At 43.0% G+C, this 17,421-nt stretch overlaps 1 pseudogene; it reads left to right on the plus strand.

Annotated features, from left to right (window-relative positions):
• The first annotated feature begins 8,227 nt into the window (after window positions 1–8,227).
• LOC125541786 lies at window positions 8,228–8,861 on the plus strand (annotated as a pseudogene).
• The last annotated feature ends 8,560 nt before the right edge of the window (window positions 8,862–17,421 follow it).

The raw sequence follows: 17,421 nt of genomic DNA on the forward strand, positions 1-17,421 counted from the left end.
GCGCGGGGTCGTGAGAAGAGCGGATCTAACAGGTAGCACACGGTTCGTTTATCCAGGTTCGGGCCGCAAGGATGCGTAAAACCCTACTCCTGCTTTGGTGGATTGTATATCTGTGTTCTTGAGCTAGCTATGGGGCGTGAGGAGCTCCAAAAAGCCCAATCCTCCTCCTGGTCGCCTCGGGCCTCCTTTTATAGAAAAAGGGGTTGCCACAGTGGCACACAGGAGGTGGAAAGGGTACAGTGATGCGAGGTTATCCCTTGCATTACATGACAAAGCGCATTTAATGCGTCTTGCTTAGGTGTCCTTGCTTTATCGGGGACGGGGGAGAGATCTGTCTCATCCGTCGCCGCTCCTTCTCATGTCGACACGCGCCCTGGCCAGCGATACCTGAGATGCCACGTAGGTAGGCAGATAGCTGAGGTGGCGCAGTGGTGGGTCTTCACAAAGATCTGCATGTCGCCACGCAGGTGCCTGCCCAGCTGGTTGGGTCGGCAGCTCCATGCATGCAGTGGTGGAGGTTTAGTCGGTGTGGGCCTGATGGTAGCCCCGCAGGTGTCCTCGGGAGGGCCTTGCCAGGGCCCCGACAAGGGTCTTGCCGAGGCACCTGCTGTCATCCCCGGCAAGGCACTTGCCGGGGGCCTTGTGGTCTTCCTCGGCTAGGATCCCGCCAAGGGTTGTCGTCTCCTTAGTGCGTATTTGTTCTTGAATGTCTTCACAAAGATCTGCATGCCACCACGGAGATGTTTCTCGAATCCTTGCCCCATGGGGGCAGTGGACTCAAGGGTGATTTGCTCCGTAGGTGTGGGACGAGTCGCCGCGGCAAGGGTCTTGCCGTGGCTGCTAGAACTGTCTCCCAGCAAGGATCTTGCCGGGGGAGTCCGCTTCGTCCCCTTTGCTCTTCGTGGTCTTGGCCTTGGCTGTTGGAAATATGCCCTAGAGGCAATAATAAATTAGTTATTATCATATTTCCTTGTTCATGATAATCATTTATTATCCATGCTAGAATTGTATTGATAGGAAACTCAGATACATGTGTGGATACATAGACAACACCATGTCCCTAGTAAGCCTCTAGTTGACTAGCTCGTTGATCAATAGATGGTTATGGTTTCCTGACCATAGACATTGGATGTCGTTGATAACGGGATCACATCATTAGGAGAATGATGTGATGGACAAGACCCAATCCTAAGCCTAGCACAAGATCATGTAGTTCGTATGCTAAAGCTTTTCTAATGTCAAGTATCATTTCCTTAGACCATGAGATTGTGCAACTCCCGGATATCGTAGGAGTGCTTTGGGTGTGCCAAACGTCACAACGTAACTGGGTGGCTATAAAGGTACACTACAAGTATCTCCGAAAGTGTCTGTTGGGTTGGCACGAATCGAGACTCGGATTTGTCACTCCGTGTAAACGGAGAGGTATCTCTGGGCCCACTCGGTAGGACATCATCATAATGTGCACAATGTGATCAAGGAGTTGATCACGGGATGATGTGTTACGGAACGAGTAAAAGAGACTTGCCAGTAACGAGATTGAACAAGGTACCGGGATACCGACGATCGAATCTCGGGCAAGTATCGTACCGCTAGACAAAGGGAATTATATACGGGCTTGATTAAGTCCTTGACATCGTGGTTCATCCGATGAGATCATCGTGGAGCATGTGGGAGCCAGCATGGGTATCCAGATCCCGCTGTTGGTTATTGACCGGAGAGTCATCTCGGTCATGTCTGCATGTCTCCCGAACCCGTAGGGTCTACACACTTAAGGTTCGATGACGCTAGGATTATAGGGAAAGTATGTACGCGGTTACCGAATGTTGTTCGGAGTCCCGGATGAGATCCCGGACGTCACGAGGAGTTCCGGAATTGTCCGGAGGTAAAGATTGATATATAGGAAGTATGGTTTTGGCCACCGGAAGTGTTCCGGGCATCACCGGTAGTGTACCGGGACCACCGGAGGGGTCCGGGGGTCCACCAGGTGGGGCCACAAGCCCCGGAGGCCTACATGGGCCAATTGTGGGAAGGGACCAGCCCCTAGGTGGGCTGGGGCGCCTCCCACCAAGGCCCAAGGCGCCTCCAAGAGGGGAAGGGGGCAAACCCTAGGGCAGATGGGCCCTAAGGCCCACCCCAGGTGTGCCTCCCCCTCTCTCCCTTGTGGCCGCCACCCAGATGGGATCTGGGGGCTGCCGCCACCCCTAGGGAGGGAACCCTAGGTGGGGGCACAGCCTCTCCCCTTCCCCTATATATACTTGAGGTATTGGAGGCTGCAACACACACGAGATCCTCTCCCTCTTGGCGCAGCCCTACCTCTCTTCCCCCTCGTCTCTCGTAGTGCTTGGCGAAGCCCTGCTGGAGTTCCGCGCTCCTCCTCCACCACCACGCCGTCATGCTGCTGCTGGATGGAGTCTTCCCTAACCTCTCCTTCTCCCCTTGCTGGAGCAACGCGTAGGAGACGTCACCGGGCTGTACGTGTGTTGAACGCTTCCGCTTAGGATCCGTTCTCCCCTTGTAGGAGGCGTAGGAGGCGTAGGAGACGTCTCCTTCTCCCCTTGTACGGATCAAGGCGTAGGATCCGTTCGGCACTAGGATCATCGGTGTTTTGGATCACGGCGAGTACGACTCCATCAACCCCGTTCACTTGAATCACTACAAGAAATATGTCAACTTATGACCTTCTGTCAGTGACCCTCGAAGAATTGGTCATAAATTTATGACCATTTTATACCAATTGGTCAAAAGCTGTTCAGGGGGCTCCAAACCCTGAACCATTGCGACCATTTTGGTCAGAAAGGTCATAATTTCCTTACACGAAATGGTCACAAAGCAAATAGTGCTAGTCCGCTGCCTTATTTCTAGCTGATCATGACCAATATAGATGGTCATAGCCTTGTAGATTGTGGTGGGTTGTGATGACTAGGCGCCATCTCATCAGTTTTGCCTATGTGTCATGTCCATGTGGCAGTTTTTGCCCTAGGTTGTGAAGCAACCTATATTTCTATCATTCCCAAAATTCCCAAAAAAATCTCATAAATTCTTTGGGTCATATCTTCATCAAATATGTAAAAATCCCTCCTTGCCTATTTCAAAACTAATTCAACAATATTCATTTTCCTATATATGTTCACAACAACACTTTATGAAGGAAGTGTTATTTATATATTCTTGATTGCCCTAGGAATTTTTGGGCACTCTTTCCTATCCAAATCATTAGCGCATGACAAAATTCAGCTCCATTTGCCTAGCAAATCTTCCTCGGCAAATTTCCAAAGTTTTTGTCCACCTAGAAGCATTGTGAAGGAAGTACCTTTTTTATATCTCTAAATGACATGAAATTTATACAGTTCCTTCATATTCCCAAATTATCACCCTCCTCGAAATTGCAGCTCAGTCAAATCATCTATGTGAGCCCAGGTTCAATTTATATTTTATGGCCAAATTGGCACGTTGCAAAGCAAGTGTTATATAGACCCCTCCTATTACCCTCAAACTTTTCGGGCACTCTTCCATACCCAAATCATTGCCACATGATAATATTCAGCTCAATTTTCCTAGTAAATCTTTCTCGGGAAATTTCCAAAGTTTCTACCTCGAGAGAAGCTTTGTGAAGTAAGTACTAGCTAGGCTTACCCAAATGATCTTAAAATTTACCAGCGCATGACCATACCTAAGTAAATTACCTACACCAATTTTGAGATCATTTCATTCATCCAATCTCTCTCACTAGTTTTCCCAAGTTTTTGTCCATAGAAGAGCATTGTGAAGGAAGTACTTCTTTGGCATGTCCAAATGGTATCAATTTTCTACAATGCTTTCCTATGCCCAAATAACCATCCTCCACAAAATTTGAGCTCACTCCATTCATTATTTTGAGCCCAGCTTCAACATTCATATTTTTGTCCAGCGTGGTACTTTGCAAAGCAAGTACCACCTAGGATCCTCCTTTTGAGCTAAAAATTTGTGAAGACATTCTCCTTAGTAGATGATCATCCTCAGCCAAAACTCACGCCCATTGGCCATGTGCATTTCCCGTACCGCTAATCAAACACTTGGCTGCTAATTCATGTTTGAGCATCGATCGGTCTCCTCATGAGAATCTTATGTTATAATTTTCTTTCTAGCACCAACCTGGGGAGTGCCCAACCCACTAGACATGCCTAGGCCGCCCAAAACACATGGCAACATTACGGTCACGCGGTGACCACGTGACGGGCATGCGAGTTTACGCGCTCTAGAGTTGGGGCCCTCGGCCACCGCCCAAACCTCGACGTATCACCACCAAACCATGTATTTATGATTAAATAGGTCCTTATGTAACTAGAAATGATTTTTGGAAAAAATAAATAGCAAACTATGAGGCATTTGTAGTTCAAATTTGACCCGCTTCCAACTGAATCGGCAGAAATTTGTCTTTTTCACGAGAGGTGGATCAAAAAATTTTCCACCCAACCATTTTTTCAATTGTGCATTAAATATGGCCTAGTATTTTATAAAAATGATTTGGTCCAATTTTCCAACAATTATTTGGTAGTTCCTTCACAAAAAAACCTCCTTTCGGGCACTCGAAAAATGGAAAATGGTTTTTTCGTCCAACGAAAATGAAAACTTTCTTAGGCAACATTGTTTGCCATTCCAATATGCACCCGTGTGCACAATATGAGATCATTTGAACAAACTATGCCATGAATGTGGCCATAAGATTGATCATTTGGCTTGAAAGCCATGAATCTTCAGAGATGATAGCTCATTTTTGAGAACACTCTTTTAAAATAATTGTCGTATTACAAGTTTGTTATTTTTCCTGGGAACTTGGCCACATATAATGACACAATGCGAAGGTTTCCCAATTTTTTGATTTTTTTTGAATTTTGTATGCCCGTTTCAAAATGCGGTCAAAACGGCGGGCTTGACCGTTCCTAGATAGTGGTTGAATATTGGAATTTTTTTGGTGTTTCTCTGATTAAATAGATACTTATGTACCTAGAAATGATTTTTGGAAAAAATAAATAGTAAACTATGAGGCAGCCATAGTTCAAATTTGACCCGCTTCCAACTGAATCGGCGGGAATTTGTCTTTTTCATGAGAGGTGGATAAAAACTTTTTGCACCCAACCATTTTGTCAATTGTGCATTAAATATGTCCTAGTATTTTAGAAAATTGATTTGGTCCAATTTTGCAACAATTATTTGGTAGTTCCTTCACAAAAAACCTCCTTTTGGGCACTCGAAAAATGAAAAATGGTTTTTTCGTCCAAAGAAAATGAAAACTTCCTTAGGCAACATTGTTTGCCATTCCAATATGCACCCTTGTGCACAATATGAGATCATTTGAACAAACTATGCCACGAATGTGGCCATAAGATTGATCATTTGGCTTGAAAGCCATGAATCTTCAGAGATGATAGCTCATTTCTGAGAACACTTTTTTATAATAATTGCCGTATTACAAGTTTGTTATTTTTCCTAGGAACTTGGCCACATATAATGACACAATGCGAAGGTTTCCCAATTTTTTGATTTTTTTTGAATTTTTTATGCCCGTTTCAAAATGCGGTCAAAACGGCGGGAATGACCGTTCCTAGCTAGTGGTTGAATCTTGGAATTTTTTTGGTGTTTCTCTGATTAAAAAGATACTTATGTACCTAGAAATGATTTTTGAAAAAAATAAATAGCAAACTATGAGGCAGCTGTAGTTCAAATTTGACCCGCTTCCAACTGCATCGGCGGAAATTTGTCTTTTTCACGAGAGGTGGATCAAAAAATTTTACACCCAACCATTTTGTCAATTGTGCATTAAATATGGCCTAGTATTTTATAAAAATGATTTGGTCCAATTTTGCAACAATTATTTGGTAGTTCCTTCACAAAAAACCTTCTTTCGGGCACTCGAAAAATGGAAAATGGTTTTTTCGTCCAACGAAAATGAAAACTTCCTTAGACAACATTGTTTGTCATTCCAATATGCACTCTTGTGCACAATATGAGATCATTTGAACAAACTATGCCATGAATGTGGCCATAAGATTGATCATTTGGCTTGAAAGCCATTGATCTCCACACGTGATAGCTCGTTTCTGAGAACACTTTTTTATAATAATTGCCGTATTACAAGTTTGTTATTTTTCCTAGGAACTTGGCCACATATAATGACACAATGCGAAGGTTTCCCAATTTTTTTGAATTTTTCATGCCCGTTTCAAAATGCGGTCAAAACGGCGGGCTTGACCGTTCCTAGCTAGTGGTTGAATATTGGAATTTTTTTGGTGTTTCTCTGATTAAATAGATACTTATGTACCTAGAAATGATTTTTGCAAAAAAATAAATAGTAAACTATGAGGCAGCCATAGTTCAAATTTGACCCGCTTCCAACTGAATCGGCGGGAATTTGTCTTTTTCACGAGAGGTGCATAATTTTTTTTGAAACCCAACCATTTGGTCAATTGTGCATTAAATATGGCCTAGTATTTAGAAAAATTGATTTGGTCCAATTTTGCAACAAATATATGGTAGGTCCTTCACAAAATAAACTCATTTCGGGCACTCGAAAAATGGAAAACGAATTTTTCGTGCAAAGAAAATGAAAACTCCCTTAGGCAACATTGTTTGCCATTCCAATATGCACCCTTGTGCACAGTATGAGATCATTTGAACAAACTATGCCATGAATGTGGCCATACGATTGATCATCTAGCTTGAAAGGCATTGATCTCCACACATGATGGCTCGTTTTTGAGAACACTTTTTAAAAAGAATTGTCGTATTTCAAGTTTATTATTTTTTCTGGTAACTTGGCCACATATAATGACACAATGCGAAGGTTTTGCAATTTTTTGATTTTTTTTGAATTTTTTATGCCTGTTTCAAAATGCGATCAAAAGGACAGGCATGACCGTTCCTAGCTAGTGGTTGAATCTTGGAAATTTTTTGGTATTTCTCTGATTAAATAGATACTTTTGTACCTAAAAATGATTTTTAGGAAAAATAAATAGCAAACTATGAGGCAGCTACAGTTCAAATTTGACCCACTTTCAACAGAATCGGCAGAAATTTGTCTTTTTCACGAGAGGTGGATCATAATTTTTGACACCCAACCATTATGTCAAGTGTGCATTAAATATGTCCTAGTATTTTAGAAAAATAATTTGGTCCAATTTTGCAACAAATATATTATAGGTCCTTCACAAAAAAACTCAGTTTGGACACTCGAAAAATGATTAAAAATAGGTAGAAAGATTAGAAATGCATACAAATTGGTGCTCATCCATAAAATGTGGTCTAACTTGAGTGAAAATTTGTATAATGCCCTTTTGCAAAATATTTTTGATAGTTGCTTCACAAAATAGCTCTATCTTTAGTACTTGGAAATTATTTTAAATCACAGATTCTCGAACCAATCAGAACACTTCTCACGGATCACCCCACTCTATATGATCTGAACCATCCACACTAGGCGAATCCAACGTCTCTCGCTCACCTCTCAGCAGGCCAACCCAAACCCTAACTCCACTCCTCTTCCCTCTCTCCCCCGATTCAGATCCACTCGCAGCCGCCACCTACCTCCCGCCCCCGATTCAGATCCCGCCGCCCATGCCCGCGCGCCACCACACTCCGCCGTCCCTGATGCCTCACTCGCCGCGCTCGTCCCGCCCTAACTCCCCTCCCACTCCAGCCGCCGCTGCCCCCTTCTCCCTCCCACCCACGCCCTGCGCCCACGCCCCCAACCCCACCCCTTCTCCTTCCCTCAGATCTCGATCTGCTGCCGCCCCCAACCCCAACCCCACCCCCACCGCCACCATCGACGACCCTCACCGTAGACGAGGTCGAGGCCGACCCAAGATCGAGCCCATGCCCAGAGCCGCCCCCAAGATTCGCAGGCAACCCCATGCCAATCAGGACCTCGATCTGGATCGAGCAGGCGCTCTCCATCGACGGGGCTTGGGCAGGCGAGCCAACCGCAGCGGATTTGGCCCTCAGCTCCTCCGGTGGCCAGAAAGGCGCCGCGGAGGCTCGCGGAGCACGGGGATGTTGCTCGCAGCCCTCACCGCACATCCATTCCCCTCCACCACCTTCCCTCCCTCCCTCTACATGCCCGTCTATATAAGGTACGCCTCCCTCTCCCCTCACCTCTCTCCCCGCGCTTCCGGAAGTCGGGGTCTAGGGTTTGGTGAGCCGGTGCGCTGATGGATCTGGCGGGGTTGTTGGTGTGCTGCAGGAGGGCGGCCGGATGTCGAACGCGCCGGCGAACCCGCCGGGCGGCGACAGCGGCGGCTTCGGTGGCGTCAGGGAGCAGGACAGGTTCCTGCCCATCGCCAACATCAGCAGCATCATGAAGAAGGCCATCCTGGCCAACGGCAAGATCGCCAAGGACGCCAAGGAGACCGTGCGGGAGTGCATCTCGGAGTTCATTGCTTCATCGCCAGCAAGTGAGTGCCTCTGTTGACCGCTGCCGCTCTATTTTGCCTGCCCGAATCAAGTGTGGTCTGGTGCTGACCTGTCGCCGTTTTTTCTTTTCTGTATTGTAGGGCGAGCGGCAAGTGCCAGAGGGAGAAGTGCAAGACCATCAACATTGACGACCTGCTCTGGGCGATGGCCACGCTAGGCTTTCAGGAGTACATTGAGCCCCTCAAGGTTTATCTGCAGAATTACAGAGAGGTGCATGCCCATTTAGCCATGTGGGACTTTTTTATCTGAACTAATTGGGGATGGATTAGTGCTTTGAGAGTTAGGTAGGTCCATGATAGTTTAATATGTTGCTGCTGTACCCTGAAAAGCTCTGTTTGGCACTTTTGTTAGTCCTAGTTGGCAAATTTAAACACTCATGTTCAGCTTGGTGACTGATGAGACCCCACACTGCCTGGCACCAATCATCTTATTATCCTTAGAACAAGTGTTGATTTATCCCTCCAATTACTACTGTCATTGAGATCTTTAATTCTTTTCTGTATTGTTAATTCAGATCACTGAATGATTTGAAGCACTAAGAATTGTCTCCAGAGTCCAACTATTAAAATGAAGTCTTTTATTCAACCGGGACATGCATGCGTACATGTGCTTGGAAGATATATTCCGAATGTTCATCTCAAAGCGTGATGGGGCTTTTCTGTCTTGTGCAGGTTGCTGACTTTGGTCTGGCCAAGATCCAGCACGAAGACGACACAGCCATGTGTCTACGCTGGCGATGGGGACTTTCGGGTACGAAGTCGGGTAGATCTGCCCAGTCGAGATGCGATTGATGATAAAAACTCATGAAACAGAGATATCATAACATTTCCATTTTGTTAAATGTTTATATTTATTCAAATTCAGCTGTTTACATGGCCGAGCGGTCCAGAGATGTTTCCTTCATGCAGCAGTTTAAGTTGCTTCCAATTAAATCTGCTGTGAATGTGTTATATATAATTGAATCTGAACAAAATTTATTCCTTCAATCCTATTCATGTTTGCTCGGTGCAGATTAATTGATTGTCTCAATGTTGCCAAAGCTAGCATGTTATCATGCCAATGTATTAAAATTAAGGGATATGAAATAACCCCCCTCATGGAAATACAATCGAATGCACCTTAGCATGGAAATACATCAAATTTGGATGAAAGGCAACATAAATGGCTTGTTGATCCTATTCAAATTATACCATGAACTTATTCTACATGTATTCAACTAGATCAAGTACAAGTACATTAGTTCGTCATATCTGTTATTAATACACTGTCCAAGTCATGAATTTCCTGAACTGGTGCCTGTATATATTTGGGTGCTTGTCAATTAGAAAATGTCTTCATCTAGCCTTGTCTCATCATTAAATTTGTGATACATATTTGCTGAACAATTTTCTTCTCCTATGTTATTTAAGGAAATCTATATGATTTCTATTCTTGACATAAAAAGATGAGCTAACCTCTAGGTATATACAGATGCCACCTACAAGTGAATGCTGAGATACCATGTTTGTACTACGTGCCAGTGTAGCTGTACTGATACAAATACTACTTATGTACTTATGGAGTAGTAAATAACCTGTTATGTAATGTATACTAATTGGTGGATTGTACAGGGCAGCTCCTTGTCATGGGCGGCGTTGTTGTCGGCAGGGCCGTTTCTTCTTCGAATTACCACGCACGCGCGTCTTGTTTGTTGCTAATCAACTAGTGATTTGGGTGATTTTGGGTTGCTGTTAGTTTTGCTTCTGCAATTTAATGTTGTCAATGCTCTTTCCCGTTTGGTGGATCAACTAATTGCTTACAAATCCAGCAGGCATGAATGCTTACTTTTACAGATTTGTTTGACTGACTTCCTCAAATCTAGCTCGTGTCTATTTGTTGGATGTGGATCAAGTCTCCCTATGTCGATGAGTTCTAGATTCCAGTTCACCATGTTTCGCTTATGAATGAATGCGCTAGAAGTAGAACATAATCTGTTGCATTGGTGGTTACTTTATACATTTTCTGATTGCTCAATCCGCTAGTTAGCTACAGTTTACCTTGATCAGCGAATGTCGATGGTCAAATAATTTACGTCCATTCTCCAGATCTTAACATGTGGTTCTTGGATAGGTCCCTGTTTGAACCCTTTTTTATCTGAATCCCATGAAGAAGTAAATGAGCCTAGTTTTTTTAACATGCATGCTGTCTTATTAAATCAGGGGGAAATTATTGCCTGGATAGGTGCTTTCTTTTGTGAAGTTAGTCGATGTTGATCAAGTCCCCCTTTCCGCTGTAAGAAACGTTTCTCCTGTTGTACTTCATAAAAAGCTTTCTGCTGATGGCAGGAAGAAGAAGGCTGTTCACAAGAAGATGGCAGGAAGAAGCAGGATGATTCGATCCGATCCTCAAGGTGGCCCTTCCCTTCCCCTTCTCTCTTCGATTCGATCCGATCTATGCACAAAGTTCACTAGTTTGGATGCATCATAGAACTTGTGGTGGTGTTGTTTAGATTGCAGCAAGCAAAAATACAAGTGTTGAGCTTGTTAAGTGTTTTGTTACGGTGAAATCTGAACCATTTATTGAATAGTAGGATGGCCGACTTTCTATGATTATCTCTTGTTGCTATGATTGTCTTTTCCATATCCAAATCATGTCTATGAATTGGTGTGCTTGAAAACCAAGGAATGCTTCTATTCCTTGTCGGTGTTCTTTTTATTCTAGTATAAGATGAACCAGCTCGTTATTTGTTTGGTGGTTGGTTTGCATACATGTTCTTTTCCTGCAGAAATATGTTGTGGTTCCTTGCAAAGTAAATATGCTGTCAGATTTACTTTTATTTTGTTCCTAATCATTTTGTTCTATAACATGCAGATGCTGGCCTTTCATGTTTCTTCACGAGCATCAGGACAAAGTTGGAAGAAGCATAGTTCTAGCTTATTGGAGCTAGTTCTGGGAGTAATGAAGCCCTTTAGGCTCTACACTTGTAGACTATTTACTTTGTATGTGTGTTATATGATGTAGACCTACACTTGTAGACTCATGTGGTAGACTCATGTGGTAGACCCTACACTTGTAGGGCTCATGTGATAATTATGTGGTAAACTGTACACTTGTAGAGCTGTTATCTAATTGTAAACTTGATGATGATCACATTGTACGTATGTTATATGATATAGCATATTGCTTCTTGCTGTTACTTGAAGTATTGTGTCAGTTTTCTGTATTGGTATATTGAAATTTGAAGAACATGACCTTGATAGCAGGGTCCGTGAACCAAAACGCCACATTTGGGACCTATTTACCAGAATTTGACAATTGGGGTGCGGAAAAAAAGAAAAACAAAGGCCACGGGCCAACAATAAAAAAGGCTACAACGTTGAGCTTGGCCCATGAAGCGGACCAGAATTAACAAGGAAAAAAAATCCTACAAGGCTGAATTAATGGGCTCGGCCCATGTAAAACGCCGAATTGGACCGGGCTGAATCTTGTGCCACGTCAGATTGCCACGCTGGATGCCTACGTGGCCTGGGGAGGTTGCTAGTGACCAAAACGCCACAGTAGACATATTTTGGTCATAAACGTTTGCGACCATTCCAGAAGAAAGGTCGCTATAGTCAGTTTACGACGCCCAGCTTTTGACCTTATGTTTTTGGTCACAAAAAGGTCACAAATGGAAATTTGTGACCTTTCAGTGACCAATAGTGGTGGTCATAAGTTGACATATTTCTTGTAGTGAATGCTTCCGCTTAGCGATCTACAAGGGTATGTAGATGCACTCTCCTTCCCTCGTTGCTAGATTACTCCATAGATTGATCTTGGTGATGCGTAGAAAATTTTGAATTTCTGATATGTTCCCCAACAGTGGCATCATGAGCTAGGTCTATGCGAAGTTTCTGTGCACGAGTAGAACACAAAGCAATTGTGGGCGTTGATTTTGTCAATTTACTTGCCGTTACTAGTCTTATCTTGATTCGGCGGCATCGTGGGATGAAGCGGCCCGGACCGACCTTACACGTACTCTTACGTGAGACTGGTTCCACCGACTGACATGCACTAGTTGCATAAGGTGGATAGCGGGTGTCTGTCTCTCCCACTTTAGTCGGATTGGATTCGATGAAAAGGGTCCTTATGAAGGGTAAATAGAAATTGGCATATCACGTTGTGGTTTTGGCGTAGGTAAGAAACCTTCTTGCTAGCAACCTATAGCAGCCACATAAAAACTTGCAACAACAATTAGAGGACGTCTAACTCGTTTTTGCAGCAAGTGTTTTGTGATGTGATATGGCCAAAGGATTTGATGAATGATATATGTGATGTATGAGATGATCATGTTCTTGTAATAGGAATCACGACTTGCATGTCAATGAGTATGACAATCGGCAGGAGCCATAGGAGTTGTCTTAATTTATTTATGACCCACGTGTCAACATAAACGTCATGTAATTACTTTACTTTATTGCTAACCATTAGCTATAGTAGTAGAAGTAATAGTTGGCGAGACAACTTCATGAAGACACGATGATGGAGATCATGATGATGGAGATCATGGTGTCATGCCGGTGACGATGATGATCATGGAGCCCCGGAGATGGAGATCAAAAGGAGCAAAGTGATGATGGCCATATCATGTCACTTTTTGATTGCATGTGATGTTTATCATGTTTTTTACATCTTATTTGCTTAGAACGACGGTAGTAAATAAGATGAACCCTCATTAAAATTTCAAGAAAGTGTCCCCCCTAACTGTGCACCGTTGTGAAAGTTCGTCATTTCGAAGCACCACGTGATGATTAGGTGTGATAGATTCTTACATTCGAATACAAAGGGTGTTGACGAGCCTAGCATGTACATACATGGCCTCGGAACACATGCGAAACAGTTAGGTTAACTTGACGAGCCTAGCATGTACAGACATGGCCTCGGAACACAGAAGACCGAAAGGTCGAACATGAGTCATATAGAAGATATGATCAACATGAAGATGTTCACCGATGTTGACTAGTTCGTCTCACGTGATGATCGGGCACGGCCTAGTTGACTCGGATCATGTAATCACTTAGATGAATAGAGGGATGTCTATCTGAGTGGGAGTTCATAAGATGAACTTAATTATCCTGAACATAGTCAAAAGGTCTTCACAAATTATGTCGTAGCTCGCGCTTCAGTTCTACTGTTTAGATATGTTCCTAGAGAAAATTTAGTTGAAAGATGATAGTAGCAATTATGCGGACTAAGTCCGTAAACTGAGGATTGTCCTCATTGCTTCATAGAAGGCTTATGTCCTTGATGCACCGCTCAGTGTGCTGAACCTCGAATGTCGTCTGTGGATGTTGCGAACATCTAACATACACATTTTGATAACTACGTGATAGTTCAGTTAAACGGTTTAGAGTTGAGGTACCGAAGACGTTTTGAAACGTCGCGAAACATATGAGATGTTTCAAGGGCTGAAATTGGGATTTCAGGCTCGTGCCCACGTTAAGAGGTATAAGACCTCCGACGATTTTCTTAACCTGCAAACTAAGGGAGAAAAGCTCAATCGTTGAGCTTGTGCTCAGATTGTCTGAGTACAACAATCATTTGAATCGAGTGGGAGTTGATCTTCCAGATGAGATAGTGATGTTTCTCCGAAGTCATTACCACCAAGCTGCTAGAGCTTCGTGATGAACTATGATATATCAGGGACATATGTGATGATCCTTGAGATATTCGCGATGTTTGACACCACAAAAGTAGAAATCAAGAAGGAGCATCAATTGTTGATGGTTGGTGAAACCACTAGTTTCAAGAAGGGCAAGGGCAAGAAGGGATACTTCATGAAACGGAAAATTAGCTGCTGCTCTAGTGAAGAAACCCAAGGTTGAACCCAAACCCGGGACTAAGTGCTTCTATGATAAGGGGAGCAGCCACTGGAGCAGAATTACCCTAGATACTTGGTAGATGAGAAGGCTGGCAAGGTCGATAGAAGTATATTGGATATACATTGTGTTAATGTGTACTTTACTAGTACTCCTAGTAGCACCATGGTATTAGATACCGGATCGGTTGCTAAATGTTAGTAAACTCGAAATAAAAGGCCGCGGAGTAAACGGAGACTAGCTAAAGGTGAGCTGGCAATATGTGTTGGAAGTTTTTCCAAGCTTGATGTGATCAAGCATCGCACGCTCCCTCTACCATCAAGATTGGTGTTTGCGTTGAGCATAGACATGATTGGATTATGTCTATCGCAATACGGTTATTCATTTAAGGAGAATAATGGTTACTCTGTTTATTTGAATAATACCTTCAATGGTCTTGCACCTAAAATGAATGGTTTATTGAATCTCGATCGTAGTGATACACATGTTCATGCCAAAAGATATAAGATAGTAATGATAGTACCACCTACTTGTGGCACTGCCACGTAAGTCATATCGATATAAAACGCATGAAGAAGCTCCATGTTGATGGATCTTTGGGCTCACTCATTTTGAAAAGTTTGAGACATGCGAACCATGTCTATTGGTGTATATGCATGAAGAAACTCCATGCAAATGGACCATTTGGACTCACCTGATTTTGAATCACTTGAGACATGCAAATCATACCACATGGGCGAGATGACTGAAAGCCTCGTTTTCAGTAAAATGGAACTAGAAAGCAACTTGTTTTAAGTAATACGTTTTGATGTGTGCAGTCCAATGAGTGCTGAGGCGTGTAGTGGATATCGTTATGTTCTTACTTCACAGATGATTTGAGTAGATGTTGAGTATATTTACTTGATGAATCACGAGTCTGAATTATTGAAAGGTTCAAGTAATTTCAGGGTGAAGTTGAAAGATCGTCGTGACAAGAGGATAAAAGATCTATGATATGATCATAGAGATGAATATCTGAATTACGAGTTTGGCACAGAATTAAGACATTGTGGAAATTGTTTCACAACTAATACAGCCTGGAACATCATAGTGTGATGGTACGTCCGAACATCATAATTGCACCCTATTGGATATAATGCATACCATGATGTCTCTTATCAAATTACCACGATAGTTTATGGGTTAGGCATTAGAGACAACCACATTCACTTTAAATAGGGAACCACGTAATTCCGATGAGATGACACCATATGAACTATGGTTTAGAGAAACCTAAGCTGTCATTTCTTAAAAGTTTGGGGCTGCGACGCTTATGTGAAAAAGTTTCAGGCCGATAAGCTCGAACCCAAAGAGGATAAATGCATCTTCATAGGACACCCAAAACAGTTGGGTATACCTCCTGTCTCAGATCCGAAAGCAATAAGGGATTGTTTCTAGAATCGGGTCCTTTCTCGAGGAAAAGTTTCTCTCGAAAGAATTGAGTGGGAGGATGGTGGAGACTTGATGAGGTTATTGAACCGTCTCTTCAACTAGTGTGTGGCAGGGCATAGGGAGTTGTTCCTATGGCACCTACACCAATTGAAGTGGAAGCTTATGATAGTGATCATGAAACTTCAGATCAAGTCACTACCAAACCTCGTGGGATGACAAGGATGCGTACTACTTCGGAGTGGTACGTAATCATGTCTTGGAAGTCATGTTGCTAGACAACAATGAACCTACGAGCTATGGAGAAGCGATGGTGGGCCTGGATTCCGAAAATTGGCTTGAGGCCATATAATCCGAGAGAGGATCCATATATGAAAACAAAGTGTAGACTTTGGAAGAACTACTTGATGGTCGTAAGGCTGTTAGGTACATATGGATTTTAAAAGGAAGACGGACAATGATGGTAAGTGTCACCATTAAGAAAGCTCGACTTGTCGTTAAGATGTTTTTCGACAAGTTCAAGGAGTTGACTACGATGAGACTTTCTCACTCATGGCGATGCTAAGAGTCTGTTGGAATTATATTAGTGATTACTGCATTATTTATGAAATCTTGCAGATAGGATGTCAAAACATTGTTTCCTCGACGATTTTCTTGAGGAAAGGTTGTATGTGATACAACCGGAAGGTTTTGTCAATCCTGAAAGATGCTAACAAGTATGCAAAGCTCCAGCAATCCTTTTAAGGACTGGAGTAAGCATCTCGGAGTTGGAATGTATGCTTTGATGAGATGATCAAAGATTTTGGGTGTATACAAAGTTTATGAGAAACTTGTATTTCCAAAGAAGTGAGTGGGAGCACTATAGAATTTCTGATGAATATATGTTGTTGACATATTGTTGATCAGAAATGACGTAGAATTTCTGGAAAGCATATAGGGTTATTTGGAAAGTGTTTTTTTCAATGGAAAGCCTGGATTAAGCTACTTGAACATTGAGCATCAAGATCTATAAGGATAGATCAAAACGCTTAATGGTACTTTCAAATGAGCACATACCTTGACATGATCTTGAAGGTGTTCAAGATGGATCAGTCAAAGAAGGAGTTCTTGCCTGAGTTGTAAGGTATGAAGTTAAGACTTAAAGATCGACCACGACAGAAGAAAGAGGAAGGATGAAGGTCGTCCCCTATGCTTTTGTCATAGGCTCTATACGATATGCCATGCTGAGTACCGCACCTGACGTGTGCCTTGCCACATATCTGGCAAGAGGGTACAAAGGTAATCTAGGAGTAGATCACCAGATAGCGGTCTAAATTATCCTTAGAGGAATAAGGATACGTTTCTCGGTTATGGAGGTGATAAATAGTTCGACGTAAAGAGTTACGTCGATGCAATCTTAACACCTATCCGGATAACTCTGAGAAGAGATACCGGATACGTATAATGGAGCAACAATTTAGAATAGCTCCAAGTAGAACAGTTATTTGAAATGGCTCCAAATGTAGCGTAGTAGTTGCATCTACAAGATGACATAGAAATTTGCGAAGTACATACGGATCTGAATGTTGCAGACCCGTTGACTGAAACCTCTCTCACAAGCATAACATGATCATACCCAGAACGCTTTGGTGTTAGTCACATCGGGATGTGACCTTGAGTGTTAATCACATATCGATGTGAACTAGATTATTGACTCTAGTGCAAGTGGGAG

Source organism: Triticum urartu, chromosome 2 (genome assembly GCF_003073215.2).
Source record: "Triticum urartu cultivar G1812 chromosome 2, Tu2.1, whole genome shotgun sequence".
NCBI classification, from domain to species: Eukaryota; Viridiplantae; Streptophyta; class Magnoliopsida; order Poales; family Poaceae; genus Triticum; species Triticum urartu.